Genomic DNA, 10299 nt, shown 5'->3' with positions numbered 1-10299 from the left:
TGTAACCTCTGGCAACCAATCGCATTCGCTACCTGATCTGATTCAGTAAACTGATTTTGAGTCTAGCTGCTATTTACTGTATGTCTGAAAGCATGTGGAGAGCGAAATTACATGGAAGAGTGTAATATAAGAAATATGAAATATTATGAAATAATGATATTTCAAAGTCTTAAATATATGTTGAAATCAATCAATTCTTGTGAGACGAATTTCCTTAATTAGATCTGAGTCAGCGTAATTCAAAAATGTGTATTTATTTGTACACATTTAAATACAAAAGGATGCTTACAAAAATAGTACAATGATTATGCTGGCAGCCTGTGTGCAAGACATGTGTCCTTCTGTCTGTAAAATTCAAGAGAGCCTCCTCCTCCCAACTTTACCATTATATTAACAGCTCTAATTTCGCGCCACAAAAGACAACTCCTCCTCTACAGAGGTGGGAGGGCTAAGGGTGGTTGTTATAGAGCTAACATGTGTTACTACTTAAAATGCAATTCTAGCTTCTAATGAACTGGCAGGAAATAGATATGAGAGGGGGTTTCTGTCTAATACAAATATGGTCTCTTCTTACATATGAAAGACCTTCTAAAAACATATATATATTGAACTAGATAAGTTTACATAAACAATATCGCTTTACATAGCCCTTGAAAGTATATATAAAATATACAATATTCATCAAAATCCTGACAGGTTTTAAATATTTACTTTTCCAGCTATGCAAGCCATAACACAGAATTAATTGACTCAAAGGTTTTTCCATTCACACAGTATGAAAGTATGGGAATATTATTATCCTGAATAAAGTATAATAAAGCCAATTAAAATTTAGATATTAAGAATATAACATTCCCCTCTGAAATATGAATACTAATCATATTTTTCAGATTAAAAATTCATCCATCATCATTCATGTCACATTCAAACAAACTTTGATTCAATAATTCCAAATGTTTTGTCATGCAAAACTGAATTCATACCTTCAAAACCCAATTTTCCTCTTTAATTTACTTTGTAACAAATCATCTCCTTTCTTAATATCACTTCTAATTCGATTATATAATTTTTTCATTCTAAACATTAAACATAACTGGAATATAAGGAATAACATGATAATAATAAAAATAATTACAATAGGATGTGATAAAATATTTCCTGCTGCTGAAGTTATCGAAGTTTTTCCCCACATGGATACACTATTACTAAATCTTTTCCACCAATTACTTCCTGAAAATTCTGACCATTGATGTGATATTTCTTGCAAATTACCTTGTTCATGTTTAAACAATACTTCTGCATTCTGCAATTCCTTAGCCAAAGCTATTAATAAACCTTGATCCTTTTGAATTATATTTGCCCATTTTTCCCATGGAAATTCATCTATTTGGGAAATATTATACTGTGTAGGAAGAGCGCTAATATTTTTCATAAACATATTTGTTAAATTTGTTCTCAATCCATTAATACTTATTGCAACAATATCTCCTTCTATACAATACAACCCTTGATTTAGGTTTTCTGTATTTGTACAAGAAGAGAAAAAAGTTTTAACCCTTTCTGTATCTGACATAATTTGAAAACAAACCTTCTTTTTATCTACACGAGTAACTAATTCAGAATTAATTTTATTTTCAATTCTTGCTGAACATAATGTGTGATTATGATAACAAGAATGAAATATTCTTTTATCTTGATTAGGTAAACATATAATTTTAGACTGGAATTGTAAACATGATGACAAATCTAATTGTTCTAATTCAGAATTTTCATTGTTAAATACAAAATCTGTATACTGTAATTTATAGTATAATAATTGTGTATTACTGACAGGTAATCCCAAAACAGTGATTGGAACCAAAATTTGTTCTTTTCCGGCTATTGGAATCATAGAAGAACTATAACATATGTCCTGCTTGCATCCTATCCATTTATTTACCCATAAATCTGTATGATTTATCGCATATAAATATTCTTTGGGCAAATACTGTAAAATGCCAAGAGGAGTTATTCCACTCTGAAATGCTTGCGCAATTATTTTAAAATTAGTGGAATATTCCGTTTGAATCTCTAAACATGCTCTGGCTATATGAGAATGTTGTTCACTTCTCATCAAATCAAGAGTAATATTTTGAAGATGTAAAATAGATGGACCCATTATATTAGCAGTTTTAATTACCATATTTTCTAAAATCTGATTTAAATGTCTTTGTATTTTAATACCATTACTTCCCACTAAACCAGCGGTTTCTAGATCAGACTTTAAAGTACTAATATCCATACTATTTGTTATACTCCCGATTGTGCCAATCCCTCCTAAAATACCTTCAACAATACCACGCTTATTTCTGTTATAATTTCTATTATTAATTCCAAACCATCTCTCAATACCCAATTCCATATTAACCAGATGTCCTTGACATTGTGGAAACCTTGTAGAAATTTTCCATTCTGAAACATTAAAGTTCCACAAAACAATGACAAACTTTCCTTCTCTCAAAAGAGTTCTGGATTGGAAATGGTTAATTTGAAAAGGGCTTGCAGAGAAACTTTTCTTATTGACACATGGAGTTTTCCTTGGAGACATAACAATAACACTTGCCTTTGCACATTTCACCGGATAATTTTCTATTGATATGCAACATTCATATATACCAGTATCATTCAAAGATACTCTCATTTGTTGATAAACAAATGTATCATTGATCCAATTCACACTACCAAAAATTCCTTTATGAATTATGATAGTTGAACTATAAAGAAAACTACCCAAAAACTCACCATTCCTTTTCCAAGTCAACAATGAATTTTGAGGTAAAGATATTTTTGTATCACATATCAAATGCAAATTATCTTTATCTTCCATAATTTTCAAAGATTGTGGGAAAATATTAATTTCTGGAACAATCTTATCAACTATAAAGATATCGATTTTGACCCTTATTTCAATAAATTTTCTTATAACTTTAAAATCCCATGTTCTTACAACGTCTCCTTTTTCATCTCCAATGATGTTTAAATATTTTGGATTTAATATCTTTACAAAACTTTGAAAAAGATAATAAAATTGATCAAAGGAATAAAGTATTTTCCCAGATCTTGTCATAATATTAGTAACATCTCCAGACCAAATTGTTGACTCATTACCCTTTAAAAATATAGACCAGAAACTCCTCAACAATATGTTACACTCAAAAGTTCCGGTTTTGTTATTTAGTCTATAAGATCCCTGCATTTTAACAAACTTTGTTTTGGATTCTATTTTAACTTTGATGTCAATATCATTGCTGTGAATGAAATACAATTGTAAACAACAAAGATATCCATCTCCAATACACAAAAATCCATACAAATCTTCTGCTGTATTAATATCAACATCTCTAAAATTATGATTTTTATCATATGCACTAATATCAATAACTCTATCATTTTTGTCCTTTGTAATGATATCAATGTTCTTATTTTTCAGTTCATCTGCATTGATATCAATGTCTACATCTCTCTTATTTCTGAATAACATATGATCTTTGTTGTGTAATTCTTCATTCCTGTTAGTCTTTATATAACTTGAGCAATTCTTGATATATCTTATCACAAATAAAATTGTCACTAGGGAAAAGATGCATCCTGTAGTGATGATACACTTCCTCTCTTTAAAACTTTTCATTTGTTGTGCTGACATCTTTTTCTTTTGGAATACGCACTTTCTTCAAGTTCGATTTTTATTTTTAATTCCTGAAAAAATAAAGGCAGCATCATTATCTTGGAATATAAAATTTGTTATACCCACATTTTTCTTTCTGCATACTTGTTTCACTGAACTAAGAAAGTATTTGTACCCCTTGAACATCGCAAAATGTCCATAGACTTTCCCAATTACTTTTCCATGTTTCAACTCCTGAAACTCTGTGAGTGTCACCATCTCTGGGTGTGGCCTCACATGTAACACTTCTTTAATCATCTTTTATCTTTTCTGTGTTAGACTTGTGTCAACAATATCTAATTTTATCTTAAATAAACCTTTCTGTTCCTGGTCTACTTAATAGACCACTTATCTTATACAAAAGATAATTTTGGTTTAACAACAAAATAACACAATGTTACAAAAAACAATATCAATTGTAAAATATCAAAAAATAGATTATTCTGAAGATTAAATCCGATATGTGCATGGATTTAATAACAATCCTTCATGATATATATGTGTCTTGTGTGTGCTGGAGAAAAAATCTCCCTGGAATGTATGCCCTCCAGTAATTGACTGTCTCCTCTCTTGTTACAAAATTCTACTCCTAAACACCAACTCCCACCTTTTTTCTTTTTAAGACTAGCTTAAAAGTTCAGCTGGGCTATATTGTTCCACAGAATGAGTATTTTCCCTCCCACCTTTCTAAAACAATGGGTGTCTCATTCTAAATTCCTAAGGGTTGCTATGAATAACCCTTTGTAAAAAATCATTTTAAACATACACAAACCTTTTTACCTTATCAATATATATACAAATTATTTCTTAATCTCTTAATCAAGAAACATTGTAATATAAAAACTTATATTTTTAACTAACAAAGACACTTTTTATCATGAATTAACTTTCTTTTTCAAACTTAGAAATATGAGGAGGAACCATTTTGTATACCTTCTTACTCCACGAGGCAACACAAACTCCATTTTATTTTCTCAACTGAAAATTTTTAGAGAAACCATTTTGTATCTCTTCTTCAACCAATTATGACTCCACGAGGCGATACAAACGCCATTTTACTTTTTCTTTTAAACTCAAAAGGAGAATACTTTGTAGCATCAGAAATTGTGCTTCTTACATCCATTAAAAATAACTGGAACAACATCAACCCAAACATTTCCTTTGTCCAACAACATTTATCAATCCTAGATTTAATTATCCGATACATCCTCACAATAATACCTACAAACTGTGAATGTTATCATACATGAAATCTCTGTTTTTATGCCCTGATATTACACATCCTCTGTCACAACTGAAGTTTGCTGATATATCCCAAACTAGAAAAACATGATTATTCAACCTCTAAACAATAGTTAAAGCATCATCATTAGTGAATCCCACCTGAAGGTGTTGTGATTTATATAAAAACACGAAAATCCTTTTTTGTCATGACACAAACTTATGGTCTAATGACCCAAATAATAACTCTGTGGCACCCTATGAGGATAAAAAAGATTGTGACCTTTTTTCCCTCTGAAATTAAAGGAATCTGTGTGTCCATTTTTTCACAACATTAATAGATACCATTCCAGGTTGAATTACTAACTCTCCATGCAAAAGCTGCTTCCTTTGCCAATGAATTCTGCTGTTCTGTTACCTACAGATAACTCACTATCTTTTTATGTGATGGAATTTTTACAATAACATATGCAAAAGAATTACTCTCTGCAAGGTCAAAAACTACTTCTAATGTCTCTTTCTGCACAAGAGTCTTATTGGATGAATCCACAAAACCTCTACATAGATAACGTACAACATATGAACTATCACTCTAAATCATTAGTGAACCTTACTTCTCTTCCTTGTCAATACTCAATGCGGTTTAAATCAACAAATACAAGCTCATCACTTTTCTCTGTCTCTCCTTGTTGTCTATTCATTCAATTGCTAATTGAGTACCATGCTGAAAGGTCTTCAGTTACTGAATACACAACTATTCTTAAAACCATTTTTTCAAGTCCTTTCAATGTTCAGCCAGAACAAAACAAAAATAAAAACTTAATACTCATGACAATGAAACATTGATAAAAAATAATAATCCAATAGATTATCCTTGAAAAATATTAAAATTATATCAAAATCCACTATAATATTCCAAACGTCAAAACCAAATCTTTTTAAACTCAAATCAATCCTTATTCATAGCCATTAAACATCAACCAGAAAATTCTTACCATATCTGCAGTTAATTTAAGGACTGCTGACTGTTTTCAGAGTGTTATATGCTACATAATTAAACCTTTCCTGTCTTAATGAACTATTTTCAGTTTGCAATCTTTGTGTCTTAGAAGAAAAATGAATTTGCTTATTATGACCTCTATACCTCAGATTACTGTGCCAACGTACAGAATAAACTTCTTGACGCCTGGGCAAAATTTTCGGATAATACAACCTCTTTTGTGTATTATTATTATTCAACTTTTTATAGACTTTCCTCTGAGCATATGGCGATGAAAATCTACATTTCTGCTTACTATCAGTATTATTTAAGTCAACTGACTTCCCACTCTCATTTTCTGAGGAAATATTAACATTTGACTCATTACAGGATATGACGTTGACGGCTGCCTTCATCATATGTTCATCATCCTCCATCCTTGAGCACTGAACATGTGCAGGAATCTCAGCTTGTAATAACTGGGTCTTAAACAAATTTAAAATATTTCCATGCACACAGCTTTCCAAAAAACCTATTTGATTTTCATTTTCTTTCAGAGATTGCAATAATGCATCAATTCTATGTTCCAATTCAATTTTTTCAGTCAATAATTGTTCAGTATATTTCTTCTCCTGCTTTGCTGCAATTTCTATTTCATTCTCTAAATTTTCAATATATGTACAAAAAGTCTCACAATTTGAACAACTAGATTCAAAAAGTACATTTTCAGTTACACTTTGACTTTGTTTTCCTGGCATATCAAACACCATATCATTATAACTTTTAACAAGTTTCATTATATTACGTACTTTTTTCTTTGTTTTAACTAATGAGAATCTATCCTTCTCAATGTCAGCATTTGCCTGAAAGCATTGATCATACATTAATTTCCATAAAACAGCATCAGAGACCTGTTTCGATAAACCTTTAAATTCTAATGTACTTTCATCAGCTAAAACAGCTACAAATTCCATAATTACGTTTCTACTCACCAAATAAAAAACCCGTCAGTTTTTTCCTGGAAATTCTCCGGTCTTTCACAATCAATCGATCGATTTTTCTTCTAGGTTCTTTTTCAATCTTTGCGAAGTTTAATCTCTGTTCATCAATTCATTCCCCTCTGATCAAAGGATGAAGTTTGGAAAAAAAAACTTCCGACTTATGATTGAACTGGCTGGAATTCGCCAATTGTTAAATATGAAATATGAAATATTATGAAATAATGATATTTCAAAGTCTTAAATATATGTTGAAATCAATCAATTCTTGTGAGACGAATTTCCTTAATTAGATCTGAGTCAGCGTAATTCAAAAATGTGTATTTATTTGTACACATTTAAATACAAAAGGATGCTTACAAAAATAGTACAATGATTATGCTGGCAGCCTGTGTGCAAGACATGTGTCCTTCTGTCTGTAAAATTCAAGAGAGCCTCCTCCTCCCAACTTTACCATTATATTAACAGCTCTAATTTCGCGCCACAAAAGACAACTCCTCCTCTACAGAGGTGGGAGGGCTAAGGGTGGTTGTTATAGAGCTAACATGTGTTACTACTTAAAATGCAATTCTAGCTTCTAATGAACTGGCAGGAAATAGATATGAGAGGGGGTTTCTGTCTAATACAAATATGGTCTCTTCTTACATATGAAAGACCTTCTAAAAACATATATATATTGAACTAGATAAGTTTACATAAACAATATCGCTTTACATAGCCCTTGAAAGTATATATAAAATATACAATATTCATCAAAATCCTGACAGGTTTTAAATATTTACTTTTCCAGCTATGCAAGCCATAACACAGAATTAATTGACTCAAAGGTTTTTCCATTCACACAGTATGAAAGTATGGGAATATTATTATCCTGAATAAAGTATAATAAAGCCAATTAAAATTTAGATATTAAGAATATAACAAAGAGGGGGCCCAAGAAAATGTTTGCCCAGAGTCCAATCAATATTAAAGATGGCCCTGCCTAGAAGCCAACAAGCTGCTTTACTCAGGAACAAGTATCTGCCACAGACGTTGTTGTAGAACATACAGGAATACATCTCTGCCACAGATGGTGTTGTAGACTTCAGGAAACTAACATTTATGGAACACTTGTGTGATACCTGGATCTTTCAGCCAGCTTGGCGATAACCACGAGACTGGATTCACTTAGGTACTTCAGCCCTTCCAGGCTCTTGCTAAGAAAGCAACCCGTACGTGGTCTTCTTCTGAAGAGTCCTCCCCTGGATAGCTATGAAGTTACTGGGCCTCTCCAACTACCGGAGACGGCACCAGACCACCTTGGAATCCTGCTTTAGTTTCCTTGCCTCAGGCTAGCCAGCCCCGAGACAACAAGTGGGGTGGATCCGCACCCCAGGCCATAGCCTTCCTGGGGGATAGTCAGGAGGACCAGGACCATGGAGTCATAACATCCTTCTGGACCGGAACCCTGAACCACGTGACATCCGCATCTTAAGTGCCCTCTCCTAGAAAGCACAGCAAGAGTGACACGGGCTCCGAAAGAGAGTAACTTAAAGCACCCAACTAGACTGTGGTTCCATGCCTGCCAGAGAGACAGTGCCCCTTGTGGCCAGGCTGAACAACCTATAGTTCAGTCAGACTGATGCTGAGGTCCAAATTTAGAACAATTGTACCTGAACCAAATTGCAGTTCAGGTGTAACCTTAACTTCCAAAAAGCATAGCGCGTGCTCTTCAGGAGTGTGCTCTTCTACGGAATGTTCTTCGGTTTCTGAGAATGGAGTAGACTAGATCATAATTACATCTCATAACAGTTATTACTATTATACACTATATATAACCACTTAAGGACCACCGCATGCCAATGTACGTCATCACAATGGCATGTACAGGCACAAGCACGTACATGTACGTGCTTGCCTTCCAGCGGGTGGGGGGTCCGATCGGACCCCCTCCTGCTGGATGCGGCGGTCCGTTTCTCTGCAGGAGCGATCCGGGATGAGGGGATGGCCGTTGGTTTCTGGCCATCCCCTCTCGATCGCTCCTGGCGAATGAGAAGCTTTCTCCCACTGTGTATAGTAAACACAGGCAGGGAGGAAGTGATGTCATTCTCCTCAGGGCGGTCTTATTGACCGGACTACGAGGAGAGGACACGGTAAGTGTGCACCAACACTACACTAACACATAGGCACACACAGGCACACAACCCCCCCCCCTCCCCCGATCACCCCACCGATCGCCCCCTCTCCCCCCCAGTCACAGTGTCACTGATTGCAGTGATCATTTATTTTCTGATCACTGCATTCAGTGTCAGTTGTGACAGTAAAAACTGTCAGGGCAGTTAGTGTTAGGTCCAGGGTAGCCCCCTACCACCCCCCAATAAAGGTTTAACCCCCTGATTGCCCCTAGAGTTAACCCTTTCACCCCCTTTTGCCAGTGTCACTAAGCGATCATTTTTCTGATCGCTGCATTAGTGTCGCTAGGTAGCTAGTTATTTTTTAGGTTCACCGCCAGGTTTTTATAGCGCTAGGTACCCCCATATACTACCCAATAATGGTTTTAACCCCCTGATTGCCCCTAGTTAAGCCTTTCACCAGCGATCACAGTATAAGTGTCACTGGTGACGCTGGTTAGCCAGTTAGTTATTTAGGTTCCCCGTCAGGTTTTTATATAGCACCAGGGATTCCCATATACTGCCTAATAAAAATTTGAACCCCCTGATTGCCCCTAGTTAACCCTTTCACCAGTGTTCACCGTATAAGTGTAACGGGTGACTCTGGTTAGTTAGTTTGCTTTTTATATCATCAGGGCACCCACCATTTATTACCCAATAAAGGTTTAACCCCCTGATCACCCGGCTGGTGATATCAATTAGGTTTTAAGGTCAGGGTTTGCGTCGCCCCAGGCAGCGCTAGGTCAGTGCCAGTACCGCTAACACCCACGCGCAAAGCATAAACCTCCCGTAGTGGTATAGAATCTGAACAGATCAATATCTGATCTGATCAGATCTATACTAGCGTCCCCAGCAGTTTAGGGTTCCAAAAAAACGCATTGTTAGCAGGATCAGCCCAGATACCTGCTAGCACCTGCGTTTTGCCCCTCCGCCCAGCCCACCCAAGTGCAGTATCGATCGATCACTGTCACTTACAAAACACTAAACACATAACTGCAGCGTTCGCAGAGTCAGGCCTGATCCCTGCGATCGCTAACAGTTTTTTTTGGTAGCGTTTTATATTTAAATCCAGAAGGTAGTGCTTGGTTTTCGGGGTCCCATACATGGCTAGGCTCCCAAAAAGTCCCCCACATGTGGTATCCCCGTACTCGGGAGAAGCAGCAGAATTTATTTTGGGGTGTAATTTGACTTATGCCCATAGCATGTGTGAGCAATATATCATTTAGTGACAACTTTGTGCAAAAAAAA

General features: G+C 35.0%; 1 long non-coding RNA gene across 1 annotated transcript; it reads right to left on the bottom strand.

Annotated features, from left to right (window-relative positions):
- Window positions 1-235: 235 nt before the first annotated feature.
- On the bottom strand, window positions 236-7816 carry LOC143977529 (uncharacterized). Its single transcript, XR_013273809.1, has 2 exons — window positions 6896-7816; window positions 236-3735 (listed from the first exon to the last, which is right to left on the bottom strand). It is a non-coding gene; the product is annotated as an uncharacterized LOC143977529 (long non-coding RNA).
- Between the last annotated feature and the right edge of the window lie 2483 nt (window positions 7817-10299).

This window comes from Lithobates pipiens, unplaced genomic scaffold (genome assembly GCF_037356315.1).
Source record: "Lithobates pipiens isolate NorthernLeopardFrog02 unplaced genomic scaffold, aLitPip1_a1.2 Scaffold_1, whole genome shotgun sequence".
Lineage (NCBI taxonomy): Eukaryota > Metazoa > Chordata > Amphibia > Anura > Ranidae > Lithobates > Lithobates pipiens.
The sequence above is the reverse complement of the archived record's forward strand: the minus strand, read 5'-3'. Positions and strand labels throughout refer to the sequence as shown.